Source organism: Bacillus rossius, chromosome 12 (assembly GCF_032445375.1).
Source record: "Bacillus rossius redtenbacheri isolate Brsri chromosome 12, Brsri_v3, whole genome shotgun sequence".
Lineage (NCBI taxonomy): Eukaryota > Metazoa > Arthropoda > Insecta > Phasmatodea > Bacillidae > Bacillus > Bacillus rossius.
In genome coordinates, this window is record NC_086339.1 from 1,479,332 (window position 1) to 1,503,935 (window position 24,604).

At 42.2% G+C, this 24,604-nt stretch overlaps 1 protein-coding gene across 4 annotated transcripts in view; it reads right to left on the minus strand.

Annotated features, from left to right (window-relative positions):
- The window catches only part of LOC134537337 (irregular chiasm C-roughest protein), a 331,140-nt gene that overhangs the window by 228,059 nt on the left and 78,477 nt on the right, over positions 1-24,604 (minus strand). For all 4 annotated transcript variants that reach the window (XM_063377666.1, XM_063377665.1, XM_063377668.1 and 1 more), the window contains exon 2: positions 8,667-8,716. The gene's annotated coding sequence lies outside the window, so the exon portion shown is untranslated. The remainder of the gene's footprint in view (positions 1-8,666; positions 8,717-24,604) is intronic.

Below are 24,604 nucleotides of genomic sequence, written 5' to 3' on the forward strand. Positions count from 1 at the left end.
GACTGGAAAAATTCGCGTTTTCGATGACCTTCAGGAAAGACTGCACAGTCCTCAGCATATTCGGGGGAATAACGGCCGTTCATTGGCTGCTGACTTGTGAGTCGTCTCAACTGGTTTTCCTGTGATACGATACTTCTTAAAACTGAGTATTTCCCATTGGCCCAGAGTCGTCCGGATGAACAGTGAGCCAATAACAAAAGCAGCTTAGAGGTATGTGTATTTGAATTTTAGCCTATCGCGAAATGAATCCGAGAATTTTTTCGGTCTCTAGCGATCAGGTTATTTCGCGGAAAGTGCGTGCGCCTACGCACTAGCGGCTCCGCACAGTGTACGTAGACAAAAATACAAAAAAACTTCGATGAACCAACACTTTTTTAGCCCGTCAGTTTCTGTTATCCGTAGGGACCGGAAAAATTCGCGGATTCAATGACCTCTAGGATAGCCTCCATTATCCTCTGCATTTCTCAAGTAAACACGTGTTTTAATTGGGTACTAAATTGTGAGGTGTCTCCACTGGGTAGCTTGTGATTCGACGCTTCTTTGGTCGATAGTCTCTCATTGGCCCAGAGAGCTCCAGTTAAACTGCGAGCCAATAGCAGAACCAGCAGAATTGTACACATGTTTGAATTTCAGCCTATCACGAAATGAATCCGCGAATTTTTCCGGTCTCTAGTTATCCGTCATCAAATATATGCCCTCCTTGCTCGCTTCCTAGAGCAGCGCGGGAAGAGATCCTGCAAAGGTCCACCGTTCCCTTCCGTCGTACGAAAGTGAAGGAAATTTTCCACGAATGAAAAATGTCTGACTGCCGGTAAACGACAGTACACTGCAACAAATAGTCAGACTGCACATGTACGATTAGAAAAAAAATAGTCCAATTTACAAGCGGGAATTAACTTTGAAGGTAAGAATATTGAAATTTTTTTTTCACATGCTTTGACAAAAATATTCGAGCTGTGTGGAAAAAAAAATATTTATATATAAATACATATATATCCCCTCGGCCAGGATAAAATGTGCAAACCACCAGTTGCTTGCATTTCAACCTTTTCGACAGTCGAATAACCAGATGAAACACTTCACTTTGATCTCCAGCCAGTTGTTTTCGAAAAAAGGAAAGAAACAAGAAAATAAAATAAAAATAAAAAAGAGTTGCACGAGAGTCTGTTTCTTCTCCCTCCAGAATCGCATTTATTACTCACTCACTCCCTTCCCTTTTCTTAACCACTCCCGAAACAAAATAAAAATTCCCCACCCCCCTATTTTTACCCCCCACCCCGTTCGAAGGAGCCTCGCGTGGAATTAAACAACTCGCCAGCACCCGGACTTCCCGAGACACGCCCCCCCCCCCCCCCCAACGACACTGCCGATAAACTGTCATAAATCACACGTTCTTATAATCTTTTGTAATTCCTTTTTTTTCTTTCTCCTAATCCCGCTAAAAGCACCTCTCCGTGCTACCCCTTTGTTCCGCTTGGGGGGGGGGGGGGGGTTTCCCACTCCGTAAAGGGAAGACTCGCAACGACGAGGAAGAGAGAGAGAGAGAGAGATAGCAGTTACAATACGTCTGGTCGTCGCTCGGATACAGAGCTGTTCGCTCGCGAGTAATTAATTTCCATCTGGAGCGCTTCGCGCGTCTAACGAGTTTCCATTCCGCCCAACTCCCGCGCCGACGCAGGTATGTACACATTTTCCATCTTCAATTCCCGAAGAACGCCCGTCACGAATTATTCAGGGATCTTTCGGAAATTTACGGACACGAAATCAAAATGGAATTTCGACGGAATATTAACAAAACATTAAAAAAAAAAAAAATTGGTTAAGTCTACAGTAAGAAACTTCTTATTTCCTTTGTGTGTGTGTTTACATTTATTTAGAACGATACGTTCAACTCGGAAGTCGAAATATACGGCGTGGTGTCTACTAAGATTCAGTTATTTGAAATTACGAATAACTCTTCGTCGATCGGAGTCAAAGTGTTCGCTGAAAAGACCGTAAATGTAGTTTTGTTCATTAGCTGATAATTTCCCTTGCCTCAAAGTCTGGAAGGGTGAACATTGACTAGACACGTCAAATTGTCTGTAATTCACTCGATAAGACGATTTGGAAATAAATAAAATTCAAACAGTTTTTTTAAAAAATCTGCTGAACAATTTTCTGCTGCCTAAGGGACAAAGGTATGCAGTTGTTACCAGAAATTGATCAAATCGGTAGCAAAAACGGCGTAAATTGTAGAAGTTTGGTCCCGCGAGAGAGTAAAATAAAATGCTTCGCCAATCTGTTACGGACTGCCGCCAAAATCGACGATGAAGCGAGCGGAAGATTATTTGATTCCACTGAATAAGCTAAAAAATTATTTTAAAAAAAATTATTTTGGAATCTACAATAATAAGAAATCAGGTTATAACGAGAGAAAAAAAAGAGGGAGTTGATTTTGGGCAAATAACTCAGCAATTTCGTTAAAAAAAAAAAAACTCTAATAAAAATCGCACGTTCAGAGCAAAACACGACTCTTGGAATCTGCGCTCCTGCCATGTGCGGGTTGCGGGGGGGAGGAGGCGGCGGACAAACGGGCGCAGATTAAAACTGCTCGGCGAGTGGCGATACATGTGATAAGGCCGCGGGATAAATCACTCGGCGAGAAGTCCACGTGAAACAGCCGCCCTAGACTCGCACAGGGGTAGTCCGTGACAGGACGTAACAGGGCTCTGCGAGGGGCTTGGCCGAGTGAACTCGCCCGCAGCCGGGTGAACTGGCCCTCGGCCGGGTGAACTGGCCCTCGGCCGGGTGAACTGACATTACATTATAAAAAGTAAAAAAAAAACACACTTGTAGGCAGAGAGAAATCATACATACATTCAGTTTATTGAGTTTAAAAATCATTTTAAGATAAAATATTCGCGCCTATACCCGCACCGAGACTAGGCCCATCACTAGAGACCTGAAAAATTCGCGGATTCATATCGTGATATGCTACAATTCAAATAATTATACCTTAGCGCTGCTTCTACCATTGGTTCACTGTTATTCTGGAGGACTGGGGGCCAATTAGAGACCCTCACTCATAGAAGTGTCGAATCACAGGCCACCCATTCGAGACGACTCACAAGTCAGCAGCCAATGAACAGTTGGCATTTGCCTGAGTGTGTAGAGGATATTGGAGTCTTTCCTGGAGGTCATTGAACCCGCGAATTTTTCCGGTCTCTACCCATCACTATCCTGGAGCCGTTTACACAGGATTAAATGTAAATTATGGAATTCTAGTGACCGAAAAAAAATTCCCCGCATTCAAAACGAGTATATTCAGTATGAGCCACGCTTCTGTTGACTGGGCACTCGTTACGGAGACGTTTTTACGTACACGTGAACTAACGTGAACTAACTTCACCCAAGGGAGGTCGAAGAACAGTTCTCCAGCAGTTCCCAGCAGACTTAAAATTAACTAACAAAATAGATAAAAAAAGGAAAGTCCAAAGGTGACACCGCGCTGGAAGCACCAGAGAGCGTGTGTTCGTGTGTTCGGGAGCTACGGAGGCACCGACAGCTACACAGATACCCGCGTGACACACGTCACACCCTCCTGTGTGTACCACGTGGTCGCCACCTCACCGCAGCGACACGTGCGGAGCTGGCCACGAGACAGACTAGTTCGGTTTTACTCTCTGACGGTGCGGCGGACCAAATTCCAATCTTTAAACATTTTCGTTTTAAGTAGCTTGGCTTTTGGGTCGTGAAACCAGCGGTGAAGCCCTCACGACGCTAGTTTCATACAACTGTATAACCCTGCATGATCTGAAAGAAAAAAAATCAAGATCTTTCTAAAGATGATTGTTTATTTTACCATTACGTGGTTATTATCTCTTTAGCACATTCAATGACATTTTCACAATCACAACAGGAACTTGGTTACATATTTTTGCACAAAAACGCAATAAGAAAGTTACATGTTAATACAAAAGTCACAGCTCGTGCGCCGCACAATACTGTTCTGTAAATTTAATTTCAGTCGTAGCCGCGTCCAGTGGCGAATAATTCACCGACGTTTCGGTCGACATTGCAGTCGCCATCATCAGTGGTAGGTAAACTTGCTCCCTGATGATGGCGACCGCAATTGTCGACCGCAAAGGTCGGTGAATTATTCGCCAAGGACGCGGCTACAAAACCTAGAAGCCAAGCTACTTCAGACAATGGCCCGTAAAAGCCTGCGAATATTATTTTCGGCTTTTCAATTTTTTTATTTTAAAATTTTAAATTAATATAATACTGGTGTATCAATATTTAAATTAGTCTAAGCGGTAAGAAAGTGTCCAGCGCATGTCCATCTTCCAAAGCAATTGCCCAGTTGTGAACCTTGTGTTCGCAGCTCGGTGGAGCGCAGTCGGCCGGTACACGGAGCGTGGTAGGGGGGGGGAGGGGGGGAGGAACCTCCGGCGAGTCCAGGGGCCGTGTAACGGTCAGACCGCGCCCACGCAGCTGCAGCTGCAGAGGTCAGGCAGCTCTGCGCGGAGGGCATCGCCCCCAGCTGCCGCCACAACTGCACCGTCCAGCTCCCGAGTCGCCAATAACTAGAGACCGGAAAAATTCGCGACTTCATTTCGCGATAGGCTAAAATACAAATAGTTATACCTCAGTGCTGCCTCTGCCATTGGCTCACAACTCACCTGGATGACTCTGGGCCAATGAGAAACACCCGACCAAAGCTTTATCGAATCACAGGCCGCTATACGTTGGAACGTCTCACAAGACAGCAGCCAATGAGTGGATGGCATTTGACCGAGTGTACGTAGAACTATGGAGTTCATCCTGCAGGTCATTGAACCCGCGAATTTTTCCGGTCCCTAGCCATCTCCCTGAGTTCACTTCGAACATGCATCCCGTAGAAAGGTCTTGGTAAATAAAATAAAAAAAACTTTCGGGAAACTGGTGTCCACCGCGCGAGTTTACGTTCTGTTTCGGACGAAAGTCGAAATACGGTGTAGTTTTCTACGAAGATTACAGATTACGAAGAATTTTTTTCGTTTATTTGAGTTTAAATCTTCGTTGTTAAGTTCGCAAATTTACTGTAATATTATTTTAACAGTGTGCTGGCTGTGGCATGTTCTGTCCCACCAACCCAGGGTAGTAACTAGACTTGACCCCCCCCCCCCCCCCAAATATCCATGGTATCAACTCTAAATTAATAACAAATTACAACACCGCCGCACCACAGTACAACTGTGCAGATGATATTCCAAATACACAATTTCCCGAATTAGTATACTTTACTTGTGTACATTGCCCATATATATATATATATAAAATTTTATATACATTTTTTATTTTTAAAATTCCCATTACGGAAAAAAAGGTTAAAAATTTTTTCAAGTTATATGAAAATGTAACGAAATTTTCACAAGAAAAAAAAAGATATATAATATATTTAATACTTTTAAATCTTATACTTTAGTGATTGATATTGAATATTGGCCCATATAATTAAAAACATTTATTTATTGTGTAATATTAATGTTATAAATTCTGTTTATAACTTTTTTAAAGTGTATTCATATAAGTGAGGTTATGTCCCCGTATGTATAACGATATCAGGTTGCTTGTAAGTTTCTATTGTCGCTGGCAGGGAGTGTCTGTGGAAGGTTTAATAGTATCCTGGCCGTTTTAATGGGAGTGGTTGTGAGGTTGTTTCTGTATGTATAATTTATTTGCATTATACATTATAACTAGAGACCCGTGAATTTCGCGGATTCATTTCGTGTTATGCTAAAATTCAAATAATTATACCTTAGTGCTGCTTTTGTCATTGGTTCTCTGTTAATCTGGAGGACTGGGGGCCAATTAGAGACCCTTCACTCATAGAAGTGTCGAATCACAGACCACCCAGTCGAGACGACTCACAAGTCAGCAGCCAATGAACAGGTGGCATTTGCCCGATTGTGTAGAGGGTATTGGAGTCTATCCTGGAGGTCATTGAACCCGCGAAATTCACGGGTCTCTAATTATAATCTATTATATTATTTTTTAATAAATATTAAAATAATAAATCAAAATAAGCATAAAGCATATTTAATGAATTTCATTATTAATTAAAATCTATCTCGATTATGTAACTTGATTAAATAATTAATTAATATTGACCACTTTTTTCCTGATGATATCCATGGCAACAGCTCATCGCACTGTAGACGCCTCCTTCGTCTCCTGGCAACGGCTGAACGGTTGAAGCTTTGTTCGCTTTCGGATCTTAATCCAGCCTTGCTATGATCATATGTTTGCTCCATGCTGGCGCAGAACTGGGTAAAGGGCCTTCGTGACGAGTTGGATCCGAGATGGCGTCTCCGAGTCGTCGGCGGAGGCGCGTGGCCGCGCGGCCGTTGACCCCGCCACGCTCCCGAGTGGGCGGCGCTACCTGGCCGCAGCCTCATCCGCGCTGGACCAGTTACACCCCCTCCTCCTCCTCCTCCCCCACGGCCCCCGCTCAGCAGTCCGGACAGGTCTGTCCGGCTCGCGGACACACGGACACACGGACACACGGACACACGGACACACTCCCTCCCAGCTCCGCCGAGACACGGGCCTCACTACGAACCAACCGGCGGGGCGTTGTGTTTCCTTGTGATGCCCCTTTATCCAGGCCCTACCGTCTTCCAACGTCTTTGAAAGATTTTTTGCGATGGGAGTGCATGACTTGATGTAAGCTTTTGGACATACGCCATTGCTAAGCACATGTATGTATGTAGAAGAAAACTATTTGTGTTTTTGTATTTTGGTTTTTTTGTAGTTTTCTTCTACAGACATACATGTGCTTAGCAATGACGTATGTCCAAAAGCTTACATCAAGTAGTCTTCCAACGACTCCTGCGCTGGGGAATTCCCATTTAATACAGTTTCTTGGGACATACTCCACTGCAGTTCTGCTCAAATATACTTGTGAAACACCCAATATGGTAGGAAGGACGAGAAATCTTTTGAGGCATCGGTCTAGATCGAATACCAAATAAAAAAAAACACATACACGGTTGACAAGACAGGTGTTATTTGAGGCATTAATCTAGATCAAATACACGGTGTAGAACACCCTCGTACTTGACAGTTCCCTGAGCTCTTCACAGCCCCATACGAGGCCGTTAAACTCTTCCGTCTTCCATCCGCCCTCCCTTCAACAGCCGTCACAGGGGGGGATCTCAGAAAGCGATCGGATTCACCGGCCGGAGAGTGGAAATTTTTCGCTCTGGCCGCCCGGAAACTTGATCCATCATATTTATCAGCAGCATCGGAAACACGATGGACCCAACCAGATCCCTCGATCAATCAGCCCTGACCCCCCCCCCCCTTTTTTTCCCCCCAGTCCCCTACTTATATCCGGTTATGGTCGCACGAGAGCGGAAACCCAGCGAAAAACGACGGAAAAAAATGTCGTTCCTATAAGCGAGGTCACTAAATATCAGTATTTGGTTGATTCTTTTTTTACGATTAGTTGGTGCACGATACCATCCACGCCGTCAAAAGATTTTACTCACTTTACGAACAACACTTGTTACAATTTACCAGGAATATTCAAGGATATGTTTGAATATCTACGGGTGCTATAGTCACAGGAGATGAACTCACAATAAATGATTTTCTTAACCTTGAAAGAATTTGTTAAGTCTACAGGCGAAATCCTCTTCTTCCTGCCTAGAGCCTGTTTCCCTGATTACAAGCAGCAAGCCACTTTGGAGTCGGGATAGGCGTAGTCCATACGCAGATCCAACGGATCTGGAAATACGAATATTCTGCATTTTCTTAGAAAGTTCGAAATTTTGCCTGCTATTTCTACCGGTGTATTCACAATACAAAACTTTGAAAATGTTCATTAATTTTAGCCTACTGGACTTCCTAACTATTTTTACGCTGGTAAGTTGTTCAAAGGAGCATCTTGCAAGCTGGGTCTCACTTAGTCTTGCAATCAAACACACGCGTGCTGGCATGAACCCAGCCTACACCGAGAGGGAGGATGAATAACTGTGTTTGAGACAATAACCCTAACATGATCATAGTTAGTACGAACATTTCATATAGAACTAATAGGAATATGCAGAATAACCTTAAACTATCATCATTGAAATCAACTCATTTTCCAAACCCGAGTCAATCAAAAATAAAATTATAAAATAATCCGAAAAAAAAAAAATTTACCGCATAATGCTAAAGGACGCAACGAGAGCCCTGCTCACACAAACAAAAAAAAACTCTGCCATTAGATCTTAGAATGATAAATCCTTGTTTATTAAATAACATAGACAATATTACAATGACTTAAATACATAAAACTAAATAAAGTTCAGTTCTTCTGACCATCCCAGCTGATATTATTTTCTCCCCCTTGTGGTTTGGTTCGAATTATGCTGTATTGTCGTTGGTTATTTTTGGTTCATTTATATATAATATAATAAATAACATGTTTCTGCTGTAATGCAACTCCCGACCAAGCTGAAGTAAAAGGAGGGCTTTCTTCTAACAAAGACAAGTAACTCGAGAGCCAAAAGGAAAAATTAATCCTTTAACATCCGCCTGAAGTTAGTCTCTCCTTAAGCATGTATAAATAAAAATTACTTTTTAATTCATACTTATAAATCTGTAATGTTGCACCAACAGAATATAAATTAATGTTAAAGCTTTGTATAACTCACCCAAGTTTTGGACCTGCTTGTTAGAGTTCAACTTCGAAGCAGCATTCATTCTGAAAAGAAAAAATATATATTAGTGACGCTAAGCATTATTTGCACCGTATGATACATCATTACGTTTCTAATGTTAAAATAAAACTCTCCACTAATATGCCATTTTCTCAGTTTGTTTATTGACAAGAGCTCTAAGTCGGAACAATTTGTTTTAAGCATCTAAAAAAAATATAAAACGCAACAACATTCGAACATTTCCAAAGCTCAAAGAAGAAGAAAAAAGCGACCAATGAAAACATTTGAATAAAGCATAAAATCGTATATGGTGGTCTTGGGATGTTCTCGTTTTATATTCTTAAAGGAAAAGACACGAGTGAAAAGAAATATCGAGGTCACGTTGAAACAATGTTTGCACGACAGGAAAAAGTTCCCAAGCCCTGATGCCCTGGAAGCCTATCTCCAGTTGGGAGGCCGAGCGGCTTAGAGCCAGTAGCGGCGTGTTTCTTCCGCTCTTCCGTGGAGTTCCTTTGAAGAATTACTGTCCGAGACCTTTTGTTTTATTGCGAGACGCCGTCCGAGCTACAGACAAGCATCGACCAACCCTTCAGCGGTATGTACACCGCGGACAAGGACACAGGGCAGATTCTTGGACTCAAACCAACTCTTTAAACTCGACTAACCTATGCAGCTCATCTTTTTGTCCAAATCACAGAAATAAATCTCTCCAAGCTGTCTTATTTGTGTATTGCCTATAATACGTTATACTTCAGGTGCCTATAATACGTTATACTTCAGATAGCTCATGTGTATCTTATATGCTAATTTTTTTCATATTTGTATTGATATGCTAATTCAGTTTTTATTTAAATGTATTTGTGTCAATTTTTGGTATGTGTACCTAGTTAGTAAATATGTATGTGGTTAAGTGTAAGAAGTGGCCACTTAAAATAAGGCAATAAATAAATAAATATAGCTGGGGCGAGGCACAGTGTTCAGATACACAGTGTTATAGGCTCATCAATATCTGTACCTGCTTTCAGTACTAAGACGGAATTACGAGATAAACTTCCTGTAGGTGTGTGTGTGTGTGTGTGTGTCCGTCTCTTCTTCCACTATTCTTACCCACTTGTACTAGCTTTGCTCCCGCTAAACTGATGTTTTTGTGAAATTTAAATATAATAAGAATTTTTCAGCTGTTATATTTTACTTGCTTTTTTTACATCAAAGTACGTTCGCAAACATTATTACTTTACTAATGTCCAGTGAACTGCACATTCTCACCGAGTCCACACACACATCCATCTCTACAGTGCGTTACACATAACCTGAACACACTCGAGTCCTTGTGAAGTAGAGACCGGAAAAATTCGCGGATTCATTTCGCGATAAGCTAAAATTCAAATACATATACCTTTAAGCTGCTTTTGTTATTGGTTCACTGTTCATCCGGACGACTCTGGGCCAATGGGAAACACCCAACCAAAGAAGTATCGTATCACAGGCAGACCAGTTGAGACGACTCACAAGTTAGCAGCCAATGAACAGCCGTTATTTTCCTAAGTATACTGAGGACTGTGAAGTCTATCTTGGAGGTCATCGAAAACGCGAATTTTTCCAGTCCCTATTGCGAAGTGTTTGCTTTGAGCCCAAAATAGGTTTTAACATGAAACTCTGACTTCCAATGCGCGATCAGCTGCACCAGGTGTGAGACCACGTTGTGCGCAGTTTGTTGACAGGAACGAGCTACAAACTGCTCACACTATCTTGAACGCACTGCAGGGCTTATTGCGTAACTAGCGACCCACCCAGGCTACGCACGGATGCTATATACTAACGTGGCTTCATTTAGATTTAATACGTAGGTTCTTATAAGTATCAAGTTTTTCGTAATTTATCTTATTTCAGGGCTATTTATACGATTATTACACGATACGTCCCTTGAATCTGTTGTCATGTAATACATAGTTGCAACAGAATTCACTAAAGAGAGTAAAATATTCGCGCAAGTGAAAATAATTGCGGACACTTGCGCGACTTTTTTTTTTACATCCGTTTTATTAGTGAATACCAGAAGAACAAATGCGAGGGAGGTATCGTGTTACGATTTCAGTTCCAGCTCTTTAATAGTAACAACGACGAGAAAATGAAACACCCAAGATGGCGCGTGAGGCAGTCTCGTGCGACGCCCGAGAGTCGAACCGGCGACCCGCGGCCAGCGACGCTGGGAGGGGGGGGGGCAGTTGGCCAGTTGGCCAGCTGGCCAGTTGGCCCGACGAGGAAGCCTGAGTAAACTGACGGTCCGCCAGCGGGGGTGTATAGACGCGCGGGAAGGGGGCGGTGTTGGCAAAACGCGGTTTCCGCGAATTCGCCAAGTTATAAGACGGAACACAAACACGAGCCCGATCTGGAGGTCGGATCTGCGCCCGGGAGTTCTCTAACCCCCCACTCCACCACGCACCACCAAAAAGCTGACCGCAGAGATGCGGGGTCGCCTAATCGCGCTCAGGTGTTCAGCCGGGTTCGGTTCACAAGCTCAGACAGGCGGGAAGATCGAGGTAAACCAATAACTCACGAACTCAAGTCAAATAACACAAAGTTGCATACACAGTTCCGTAGACATTTCTGTGAATAAGCTGATATCTTTAACACACTTAACTGTTTTATCATCTGGTATTTGTGGCGCATGATATTATATTAAAAAAAGGCTGTATAAAAATTAATAAACTTAGCAATTTTTTTTTTAAGGTAACCAATTTATACATTAAAATGACCCTTTCAATCAGTTTTGTATTTTAAAAGAGAAAAAAAAAGTTTTGATAATACAATATTAATTTCTGCATGTTGTCAAATATAATTTCTGTGATATCCAGAAAATTTGGCTTGGCTCGTTCAACAAATTATGCATGAGAGTTGATAAATAGATTGTGCTATGTTGAAAATATTAAATAAATATTATGTTAAAATAAACTATCCTTTTTATACTTGTCGAGGCTTAAGAAGCAAAAGGTTAGTCGCAAATAATTTTTAATGTATTTTCAATATTTAGTATGATGAACATTTTTGAATAACAACTGCGAAAAAAAGTCTGCATCTCCTCATGAATTTTCGTCCATTTCTCTCGAAGCCACGGGAAATATGAAAGTGTCACGTTATTTCCAAAGTGCAGAGTTTACAGAACATACGCTCCCTTACATTCACAGCGAAGATTTTTTTAACGTCTGGTATACATGCTCTGTGTCTCGTTGAAAGCAAAGTCACGAGAAGAAAACACAGCAACAAAATGCAGGGCCATGGCTTAATTTAAGGAAGGACCAAGGATCCACCTTACAAATTCTAAACTGAAATATAAAAAAACGGGCTTGTCTGTAAAGTCGGTTTACGGACGATAATTTTACGTGATAACGTCATAAGAAAACATTGATGAAAATTTGCATACTTTTTAATTTTCAAATATTATTTACATTTTTTTGCAAATTTAATTTAAATATGTGTTTAAATATAATCACGAACAATTAGTTATAAAAGCCCGCCTTAACCTGTTTGATATTATAACAGATTTTTATCGCACGGTGGTTGGCCGGTTCTTGCAAGCTCGGATCAGGCGGAAACGTGACAATTTTTCGTGCGTGCAGCCGGCGTTCACGATTTATAAGACGTTATCACGTCAAAAAAATTGCTGTACCGGCTCCTTACAAATTCTAGTTCATTGTTTTACCACTGTGTACCTCTATTTGTTTTCTAAATGGCTTCTTTGTGGCGAGGTTGACATAATTTTCATTTTACAATTTACTGACGTGACAGAATTGTGAATGATTAAGGCCATGTCTTACCCGCGACTCGAACAGGATCGCTGGTCTGACCACTGGCGCCGCCGAGTCAGCAGCTACGCTACGCACCACGCACCACGCACCACGCACTACGCACTACGCACCACGCACCACGCACCACGCACCACGCACCACGCACCACGCACCACGCACCACGCACCACGCACCACGCACCACGCACCACGCACTACGCACCACGCACCACGCACTACGCACTTACGTCCTGCTGCGGAGCCGCACCGCTTGTTTCTCCCGTGCGTTCACGGCGGAGTTGCAAGAAATACATCTGAAGTCTACGATACCCAACTTAATATATACTATATTAAACTAAATAAAACCGTTTTTATTTTAAAATTATTAAATATTCATTAATGTGTATTTTTAAACATTACGACAATCTATCTTCTACAATGTACACAATGTAAAAAAATGTATTCGCTGTAAATAATTCTTTCATTTTGTCATTCCGACGGAAAAAAATTGTATTCCTAAGCAGAACTCATGTGGTAATTAACAACCAGTTTTGCGAAAACACAATTTTAAACATTTCATTGCTACAAAATTGAATCACGTTTGTAATTTACGACGAAGAGCCACATAACGAACCATATTAAAAACCACTAATTAAAAAATTGCTAAATACATCAACAAAAGGTTTTGTTGAACTAAAATTAAAAATTCCATTACTAGAGTGACACACGTGCAAAAAAAAGACATAGACTGCTGAAGGGAGGTAAAAAAAATGTCACACGGCTTATATGAAAAAAGGGCACAATGATTGTGGACCCTCTCCCTGCATGACTAATCCCAGCATGACTAGGCTTATAGGCTTCGGTCTGAGACGCACCTAGGTCCCTCCCTAACCCGGACCCCTCCAAAATACACTTAGTTTTAGTTAGGTTAGGGAAAAAAATAATTTTTTGACGTGAATACAAAAGGATATTCTGGTATATTAACAAAACTTGTTTGGTCTAGAAAGAACACGCTATTTTGTCCATGTGTGCATTTACCTTTGTTTGGAACGAAACATACAGCTCCGAAGTCGATATACTATTATATAAATTCTAGAAATATTCTGTTATTTGAAAATACGAAGAACTCTTTCTTTTATTTGAGTTAAATTCTTCGTAGAAAAGTCGGTAAATTGGCTGTAATTCCTAAGAGTTATGCTGGCTCCACGCGGGAGCAGCAACAACGGAGCCAGACTGCAGAGAGGGCTCGCGTTTAGGCTCCGGTTTGATTGTGCTCTCACCGCAAAGCGAGAAACGTGTCGGACGTTTCCGTGGGTTGCCAGCAGGCTCCGCTGATTCCGTCGCCTGCAAGTCGATAGCAGGCGTCCGCCGCGAGGCGTCATGCGCCATGCCCTTGTCATTACAAACAACTAAGACATTTCACTGTAAATTTTATCACATTTTGCGTCTAATCACACATGTTGGCAAAAATACATTTCTAATCACGAAGCCGCTAGTTCCCGCGAACATGGTCTCTCGTTTTAACTCTTACAACCCGAGAAAAAAAAATAGTTTGAAATGATATCTAGACATACAAAAAAAATGGTTGTCTGTAAAGTCGGTTTACGGACGATAGTTTAACGTGACGTCATAACAAAACATTGATGAAATGATTGTATACTTTTATGAATAAAATTGAATCATTTTTATTAAATTATCACTACTTATTATGGATAGAAAGGAGTGAAATGAAATCTACAATTTAATTGATAAATTTACTTTTATTAGCACTCATTAATTCAAATATGTTTATTACTTTAACGAACAGATTATTTTAACTATAACTTTTATACATGTTTGCTATTTAACTTCTTCCAATCTGATAGGAAAAGTATGAAACGAATGGGAGTGTTTCAAGTTTAATGTGCCTCGAAAAAGTCAAATCGATGGTTGTTCCAATCGAGTGGAAGAGAGATAGATGCGGCGCAAGCGTACAATGAGCGTAAAGGGACAAAGCGTAACGGGACTACGCGTAACGGGACAATGTGCGTAACGGGACAATGAGTCATCTTTTTTCGTGCGTGCAGCCGGCGTTCATCGATTTATTAGACGTTGTCACATCAAAACAAAATGCAGTTCACAAGGAAATTCATGAATTGATATCAATAAAAAAAACTGAAATAACAAGATCAGCCTGCAAGACGAAGGCTAAGCTCGACTCTGTTCCGAGGATAAAACACGACTGTGTAAAGTGTTTTTTAACCGGAAAAATGTTGCTGAATCCAGTTTCCTATCAAAGTCCACACGTTTCGAGGTCCTTCGTAACAGAGTGACAAACGCACATGAATACATCATCGTAAAAACAAATATTGATTAATTGCTGTTTTTTTATGAATATGTTCTGCTGTTCTTAACAGACATTCTGAAATGCCATAGAGAATTTTTTTTTTATCGTGGCTGCTGTATTTTGCGTACCTCTGGATTTATTTTATTTTATTCTTGAAGCTGTACTTCGCCGAGAACAAAGGACAGATTTAAAAACAATGGGGAGGGCAAATCGAAGGGAAAATATAGTTTGAGTCGCTGGGAACACTGCGCACAATGGCGTGGGGAAAAAAAAAATTCTCCCAACTTGTAATGCCTTTCATTGGAAAACAGAACAAGGGACGAAGACGGGGCGAAAAACAATCAAAATATTTGGGGAAGGTTTGGGCAGCAGAGTGTAGAGGGTTTGAGAGAGGAACTTGAGGAGGAGGGGGGTAGGGGGGGAGAAGTTTGTGCTGAAAGATTCTTCTCTTCCAGTCGATCGATGTTTGCGTAGTGACTGCGGAAGGACGACTGCCTTCGCACTCCCTCCCCCCTGCCCCCTCCCCACGGAAAACTGTCCGTCTATGACTCTTCCCTCAGCTGCGAATGGGTTGACTTATTGATGAAAGACGGGTTATCAGCCCGAAAGAAAACTACACGGAAAACGATAAGACAACAGACAGCTTTGACATTATTTAACATCAAGATATAGCACGTCAGAAGAGCTAGTCCACACAGACAAAAAAAAATATCGAACGTTAACGGCAAATATTTGCGAAAATCCTGTAACAACGCCGTATTCCTTTGAAACCACACCCAGATAGCTATCGCCGATAAAAAAAAAAAAAAAACATCACTGGTAAGCGTAACTTTTATCTCGCCTGCCTTACAACGATAAAATCTACAAATATCTTAACAGTAATGTACAGTAATGTTTTGACCCATTGATAGAATTAAAAAAAAAATACGGATAATATTACAGCGGTATTTCTCACATAGCACTCAACAAAGCAAGCAAATAACAGTCATTTACGACACAGCTGATTGGCCGTTGGATGAAGACCATTAAAATCCCTGTCTAGTTTTATTTATCTTTTTTTCTTTTCAAAAAATCGTGTATTCTCCTGTGAAATGGCAAAATAATCATTTGCAAGGACTTAATGACTCGTTTCCACGCACGATTCACATCAATATGCGACGTCATCTACACATACGATGAAAACTATTAGCGGCAATTTTGGTCTGAAATTTTCTAATTTCCCTCAGATAGTCTACGGGTAGTTGGAAAGGAAATTTGTCAGTTAGGGTGAAATTTCCTGCCGTGCCTGACATCTTGGTCTGCCGGCCAGACGGTCGAGAAGTGTTTGACGAGAGTCATCCGTGCGTGTGAAGAAACAAAAGATAGAACACAGTTATTTGACCATCGCGCTTTTTCAATTATTATTTTTTTTTCAAATGGTGGAGGTATTATTTTTTTCTTCCAAACATTTAATCCCGGCGAGAGCTGTGATATCGGTTCTCGCCTGTCTTGTACCTGACTAGAAGAGAACTCCATATTTTTTTTTTTTTGGGGGGGGGGGGGGGAAGTTTCTTCTCGCTGAAAGTTGGTCCTTGTTATAATTAACTCACTTTGCTGCGGGCTTCACACTGCCGTATTACTTTAAATTATTCCGCGGGGGGGACGACGACGAGCTGGTACTTGCCTGCCTGGTTTCTCGTTCCTCGTGCAACAACCCCCCCCCCCCCCCCTTTTCGCATGTCTACACTTCGGATGATAGTTTTTTTTCTCGAGAGAATACTTACTTTTATTTCCATCCGAAACATTCACATTTATAACCAAGGACCCGGTTAATATTATCAGAATAATTAAATGTGTATCAATGGTTGATGACATAGTTCTTAGTTAAGGCATAATTTTGTATCCCGTGTATTTGTTGAAGAGGGTAAGGGATAAGCCTTTTATTTTTTTTCAATTACACTTCCAGTAAAGTAGTCTTTTTTTTAATGTGAATAGATTTATTGTGAAGCATATTGGATGACAAAAAGGGAGAAAATTGTAATTTCATTTAGTCTGCAAACAACAGTCTTTATGCAAAAGTTCCCGATGGGGTTATATATATATATATACACACACACACATACAATACACGTATAATCACAAACACACACACACACAGGTTCGCCCAGAACTCAATGTCAAGCTGAACACAATATTTATGGGCGAATTAGTTACTGTTCTGTATAAAAAAAAATTATGGCGTTTTCTGAGTTAAAATCATTTTTTCAAACGTTTTGAAATCATCACCCTGGATCAAATATCATCAATAGTAGGGTTATTAATTAGTGCGTAATAAATATTTGTAGTCACAGTATCCAATAATGTTGTGCATGGTAGATATGTTAAAAGCGTTCTGAAAAAAATGCATATTAATAAATAATTAATTACTTTTTAATTTAATTTAATTTATTTTATTCAGGACCGTAATTAATTGGTATGTAAAGTGAGGCGAGATTGTGTCCCCAGACAACCGCACATTCCTTGCGAGGGATACTGAAAATGTATACGTATTACGTGGCATAATAAATCTTTTCAGAGCCAAGAAGTTCCCATTCTATACTTTTTTCACGATGGACGGATTCAGGACTAGCTGTACCCCCCCCCCCCCCGGGGACATTCCTAGACACACGGCCTCCAGAGTCCCCATAGCGCGGGGTGTAATCTCCCATCAACCATGCGCACATTGTTACTCCGCCGATAACAAGAGTTCAGTACATGTGTTTCCCTTGAGTGTGTCATGATACTCATCTACGTATCCGATCGTAAACACAAATGCGCACTTTCGAAATTATTCTCAAAGGGGAAAAAAAAAATGTCATTTGCTTGTTTGCCCCTTCATGCTAGGGGCCGTATCAGTACAGTGGTGTTTTTAAAATAAAAAAACGCAACCGTAAGCGCGGTTACGTAAGCTACGTAAACCAGCGTAGCGCTGTAGTAAAACCAGGCTGAACACCGACCGCCGACAGACACCGCAATAGTCACACGAGATGTGGCGCAACGCGTGGTTTGTGAAGACGCTTGGACGGTTCGACCGACCAGTTCAAGTGATGGCTGCTTGTGAAACAGCGCGCTCACGTCGGGCCAGGGGGGAGGGGGGAGGGGGGAGGGGGGGATAGACCCGCATGGCCACACGGAGCAGGAACCAGGGGGGGAAGGGTTGTTCATGGCCAGTGTCTTCCTCGGGCGCTCTGCTCACAAGGCGAGACTATCCTCCCACGTGTTGCATGGAGACAGCTGAATGTTGTGTCGTGAGAAACAGGAGTTGAAGGGGTGGGGAAAACTTACCGAACACCTCACTAGCTAACAATGCATCAATAACCATTTTGTAAAAAAAAAAAAAAAAAAAATCCTCATGAATATTCAGATGCCAACGCAAAGAGCGTTTTCCAGATAGAAACAAGGGAGGGCAGCTTGACCCCAATTCCTTTTACAAAGTAGGAAAACAAACACAGCTGTAGTTACAAATTATTTCAACTTAAATTCGCAAAATAATATTGAAAAAAATTATTTGTTAATAAATTATGTTCTTTATAAATTTTTATATTGTATGGCATAATAAGAGGTTGATTTCTTTTTTAAAAACAATTTTGAGCTGGATACACCATTGTTTTAACATATGAATGTTCCCTGTGGCACCAGTAAAAAAAAAAAAAAGCCTCACCTTGTCTGGACCATAGTGTATAAGAGGTGTAAATGTCGATAGACGTCGATTCAGAAAAAATGTTTTTTAATCATCGCGTTACACTGACGTTCCTGTGAGCGGTGTGTTTTTTTATAGGGATAATTCCCCACCCCACCCCCCAAACACCGAACACACACACACACTTTCGCATCAAATTATTTCCCGTCCATGCTCCATTCATATATCAACCCTTGTCTCTAAGCACCTATAATTCGAAGGTGAGAATTGATTCTCATTTGTTCCGCAGTCGTGCTGCGCGGGTTCCGCCCGGATAAAAAAGCGAACTCCGAGCCGAAGAACTGCAGAAGTCGTCGCACAGGAAGGGGGGAAGGGGGGAAGGGGTGAAGGGGGGATGATAGAGGGGAGAGGGGAGAGGGGAAGTTCCCCATCGAGGCCGATGACAAACGAGCGCTATCAAGCCCCTTCCCCCCGGTCGGTGGAACTCGGAACTAACCCAGGAATGAAGTTGGCGAGAGGGAGGTGCTTATTCGCCGGCGACCAACTTCGCCTTGTGCCGCCTCCCACGTGACGTCCTTTGAGCTGCGCCGGGAGGCGGCGGCGGCGGCGGGGGCCTTTGTGGGGCTGACAGGTGCGATCAGCCCCCGCGCCGCCGCCGGCAACCATATAGCAGCTACACTCGCCGCATTCGTGACAAAGGAAAAAATATATATAATTAGTCAACATGTATTGAACAGTATTGATTTGGAATGTAAGACCAATCAGGGTGGAAAAACAGTCTTAGCTCCTGACCGTTAAAGCCCTGAAATTAAACATCCCTGTCTTTTTGAAAACACCATCTTATATTTATTGATAATTCATGTGTTTTTATATATCTCAGTATATATCGTTTAGGATCTGCGGGACTAAATGGACGCGGGAGACAAGGCCAGGAAGCGCGCCAATTATCTGACGTCACACGCATACCTTCGGGGATTATAGCGGCCCGGGTCCACCCCCCCTGCCCCTGCGGCCTCCTTCCTCGGCGCTGTTATCTAGCTCATAGTGGCCTAGACAATAACGCGTGGAGTGACGTGAATAAGCGCCGTTATTCTGGATGCTTCGAGCGACGGTATGGCCCGGTTTGACGCTACACGTCACAACCACTCCAGTCGGTTCCAGAGAGACCGCCAAGGGTATAAAAGCGGCGACGCCGGCCTCCGCGGGAGTTCAGAAAGCTCCAGCAGGCGAGTTGATTGAAGTGCGAGTGGAGCGAGTGGCACGACGTGTAACGACGGGACCGTGAGAGTGCGACTGAGTGGCGCGAGACTGTGTGTGTGCGGACAGTCGCGAGGTGAGGGGCGAACCACTGTTGAGCCTAGCTCCAGTGAGGAGTGCGAACTGCGGACTAGATAATTATTCAGTGATTTGTGAACAGACAATTTTTAATGCAAGTGATTTGTGAACAGAAATTATGTGCGGTGATTTAATTAGAAATGTAAATATTAGTAGTAAATAAAACTGTATAAAAATTAATTGGACTATTCTTACGAACACGTTTTTCCCACTCGTAACACTATAATACTCATAAGAATAAATATTTGGACAATTGTTACCGAAATAATTTTTAACCACACGATACTGTCAATTTTAACACATCACTTTCGAATACAAAACCCCAATATTACATTTTAATATATAAATACTGCCTTTTTCATTATGGTTTTTTGTAACAATTAATTTTTATTTAACAGCATTGTTTCTGAAATACGGTAATTTACTTCCAGTGTTGTATAAGTATTTTCTTAACATGTTTTCAACTTATGGAGCTCGTTAAACGTATAATTTTTTTTACTGGAAACTAATTAAAATTGAGATCAAAATTATTTATACTGTCACGTGGTTCGGACAGCAACTGTAAATGAAATTCTAGTTTAAACCCAGCCAATTATATTAGCTTGATAATTAGCTTTGTAAACCCAGAGGGCAAATAAACATTGCTAGACAAGAAATGAAAACTGCGTGAAAAACATTCCCTCGGGAATGTAACCTGAACGGTGTACGACATTCACAGTTGACAGGATAATGTTCAGATTGATCGACAGTGTGAAAGCATGACAAAAATAACAACAAAAATAAATAAACGTGAAGCTTTGAGCGCTTCGTTTGTGCATGGCGAGTTGTTAATTTTTTTTTTATAATTCTGCATAGTGATGAGCAAAAAAATCGTCAGACTAAACCGCGGACCAAAACTTCAAGTCGTTGTGTATCAAAAGTCGCCTGAGGCGTAACAGTGAGTTCACTTAATTTAATTACACTAGTGCACGAAACATTAAAAACAGTATGGTTACTAGGGCTGGATCTTTTATGGATCTCACGAAAGTAGTATATAATAATCCGTTCAGAAACCTAGTTCTGGGTCGGGAGGCAAAGACCCGACCACAAGTTAACTGACAAAAAAAGAACCTGTATTACAAATATTTTTGGACACAACTTTTAACGGTACGCTTCTTTGTACTAATATCGAACGTTTTTTTAATGACGTAGCATGCGTGAAGAGAGCGTGTGATTTTTTTTTTGGTCGACTCGCGTTATTCATGTTGCCGTGTCGTGCTTTGTATGGAGAGCGTAATTGGAACATATTTAACGGCGCGGGGTAGGGTCGATTCTCTGCCAGTCGATTAAGCACCTCTTCCGGGTTAAACAACTAACGATCGATCCCGCTGACAAATGACTTCGGTGCCGCGCGAAACACACGCGCGACAGCAGGAAATCTTGCGGCTAGCATTTCCCGCTCCTTCGTCACTTTTCCCAGTGAAAATTATTCACAGCCGGTAGGACGGAGCGAGGCGAAGACTCGTGGGGCGTAACGAAAAGTGCAACACACGGCCAGGTGTTGTGCATGGCCTGTAGTTAGTCTAGGGAGTTCACCGCGCCACTTCGCTCCAACATAGAAGGGCGAAAGGGGGGGGGGGGTGAATTAATTAATGAACGTGTTCAAGCTCGAGGTGGTTCGAGCGCGAAAACTACAAAACAACGCCCCATGGTCGGTCGGAGAGGTGCGCGGAACGTAAACTTTTACAAATTTCAACGTAGTGACCTAAACACTTTATTTATTGGCGGCGTTTTGTCCGAAAAACTTTAGGGCAATACACTACCGTTCTATTTTCAAGTAGTATCTTCCAGTCAAATGAAAAAATCGTGCTAAAAAAAAAAATACAACACAAATGAAACGAATGAAAAAACAAGATCCAGTATTTTTTTCAAGCAAACGCGCGCTCGTTTATTGTACAAGTACAAAAATATCTCTTCTTGCCAGCTGGTTGCTGGCGCGAATTCTCAAAATCCGGAGTTTGTTAGGATGAGTGCTGCGATGGAGTGCGATGTGATAAAAAAAAGGAGGAAGGGTTGAGTCCCAGTCGTCGATTACTCATGGGAGGGGGGGGGGGGGTTGATGCCGTTGCACAAGGCGCCTAATTTTTGCGTCTCTTTTTTTTTACCGTGTTTTAATTATTTAGCCGGCGGATCATTGGCGCCGAGGAGTGTCCTAGGAGAGTAGGGTCTCTCGCCCGTCATTGGTCGACACGAAGCATCTCTCTCCGACACTCCGGAGGGACGTCTGTTCGCCAGCCATTAGACCCCTCCTCCTCCCCTCCTCTCCCTGCCCACCGCCAAGGCGGCCAACTGCGTAAGCGTCGCTAACTAGGTTTGCAGCCATGGACACCGAAGCAACAGCTCCAAACCGCCTCTCGCCCGCTCTTCTCTTCTCTCGTGGAAATTTGTTTGTTAACTACGATTTCCTTTTTTTCTCTCTCTCTCTACCCCCCTCCCCCCCTCGAATAGCTCGCTTTCTCTTTCCCTGCCTCTCGCCATCTTTTTCTCGCCTTCCTTTTTAACGCTTTCGCTCTGCTAAGTTGCTCGCCGTAATCGCATTTCGTGTTACCTCCGTCTTTCAGTCGGGATCTCCGGCCCGCAGCTAGCCGGGGGGAGGGGGGGACCAGGACGTCACAGCCTCACTCCTCGACGGACCAGCTCGCTTCTCATCGACACTCGTCGAGTCGCGCGAGGCTTCCGCAAGAAGATGAAGGGGGGAGCTGAATCGTTGCCCCTTGGAAGGGCAGCACTTCAGGATTTTTCTGACAGTGGTTAGTTTAGGTTAGGTTAAGTTCAGTTAGGTCACTTTACAAACTAGCCACTGCCAGCAAAATCCTGATGGGCTGCCCTTCCAAGGTGCAAGTTCTCAGGATTATTTAAACACTTAAAGAAACATGTTTTCAGAAATTAGATGGGCTGCCCTTCCAGTCGCTGTACAAACAAACCATTGCCAGAAAAAAACTGAAGGGCTGCCCTTCCAAGGTGCAAGTTTTCAGGATTATTTAAACACTTAAACAAACATGTTTTCAGAAATTGGATGGGCTGCCCTTCCAGTCGCTGTACAAACAAACCATTGCCAGAAAAATCCTGAAGGGCTGCCCTTTCAAGGGGCAGCATTTCAGTCGCCCCGAGATAAAACAACATGTATTATACTATGCCTACCTTCTAGGTATCCTACATAAGCTAATTAACTCTACGTGCAATCGTAAAAAAATTGAATAGCTTCTTGTTTTTCTATGGAGGAGCGTAGAATTCTCCTAAAAAATTCACGGGAAATATCTTAACAAATGAGCAAACAAAAAAACCTTATTTTAAAAATTAATGGTTCTCAAATCATGAAGCTTTGAAAGAAGATTTTTAATGAAATCAAAATGTCTGGATTTTATAACTAGCAATATTTTTTTAATTCATAATTTCACGACTAAAACCTAGTTTTACAAATAACCGTACTTTTACTCAAACATTAGAAAAAAATAGTCAAATGCCAACAGAATAAATACTATAAATAGTTACCAAGTAAGGCGGTCGACCTAAGATGAATTTCTATTGTGAGCTTGACTCTGGATGAATGGTTAACATACGTCTGATTTTTATTCAAGACCTAATGCCCTATAAGTCAAAATATTTACAACTTGTTTGAAAGCAGATTGTGCTTCTGATTTTAAAACAAAAATTAAAATTTTAGTTAAATTCATTTTCTACTGATCTAAAAAAATGTGTACATTATAACAACAACCCCAATTTGAATTTTTAATTCAGGAGAGAAAAAAAGGGGGTTGTCTGTAAAGTCGGTTTACGGAAGACAATTTTACGTGATAACGTCATAAGAAAACATTTATGAAAAATTGCATACTTTTTTTAATTTTCAAATATTATTTACAGTTTTTTTTTGCAAATTTTATTTAAATAATGTGTTTAAATATAATAACGAACAATCAGTTAAAAAGCCCGCCTTAACCTGTTTTGATATTACAGAAGATTTTTCTCGCACGGTGATCGGTCGGTTCTTGCACGCTCGGCTCAGGCGGAACGTGACAATGGGTCATGCTTTGTCCGTGCGTGCAGCCGGCGTTCATCGATTTATAGGACGTCACGTCAAAAAATATTATACACACACACACACACACGTAGCGTTTGTAAGCGTTCACACTACAATGCTGAACAGTTATAGCCTCACTCCCCGCTGTCGCCCGGGACTCGCCAGGTCCTGAGTCCTGCCGGAGGTCCTACAGGACTTTCGGCGAGACAGGAAGAGGACTGCGCAGCTCTGGAGTTGGGTCAAGCGGGGAGCAGGGGGCGAGAGCAGGAGAAAACGGCGAAAGTAAATTAAGAATTTTTGTCTTTTTTTTTTCTTCATCATTCTGGCGACGATGTGGGAAAGAGAGAGATGCAGAGGGGGAAGAAACGAAATAGGAGAGAGCGAGGAAAGGCGTGGGCAAACAAACCTAGGCGGCCTCGTTCATCGACGTCGAAAGAGAGAGAGACCGACGTAGAGATGGAAACCGAAGGGTTGCCCTATAAGGGAGGGAGGGAGGGGAGGGTGCTGAAATCGCGAAGTGTCGTATTGATTGTGGCATCAGAGGGTTACTTTGAAGCTTAGCGCCGTACCACCCCTCCCCCCCCCCTCCAACACTCGAGGGCCCTTTTCCATTGCCAGTTCCCCCCCCCCCCTCTGGGATTACAGGGGGTTGTGGCCAGCTTGGCTGGCTGTTGCAGATTCGCAACTCCCCCCCTCCCCATCCCTCCATCACTATCCGGGGTCCGCTGACAGGAGAGTTAACCCCCCCCCTCCCACACAGCCACGGCAGACA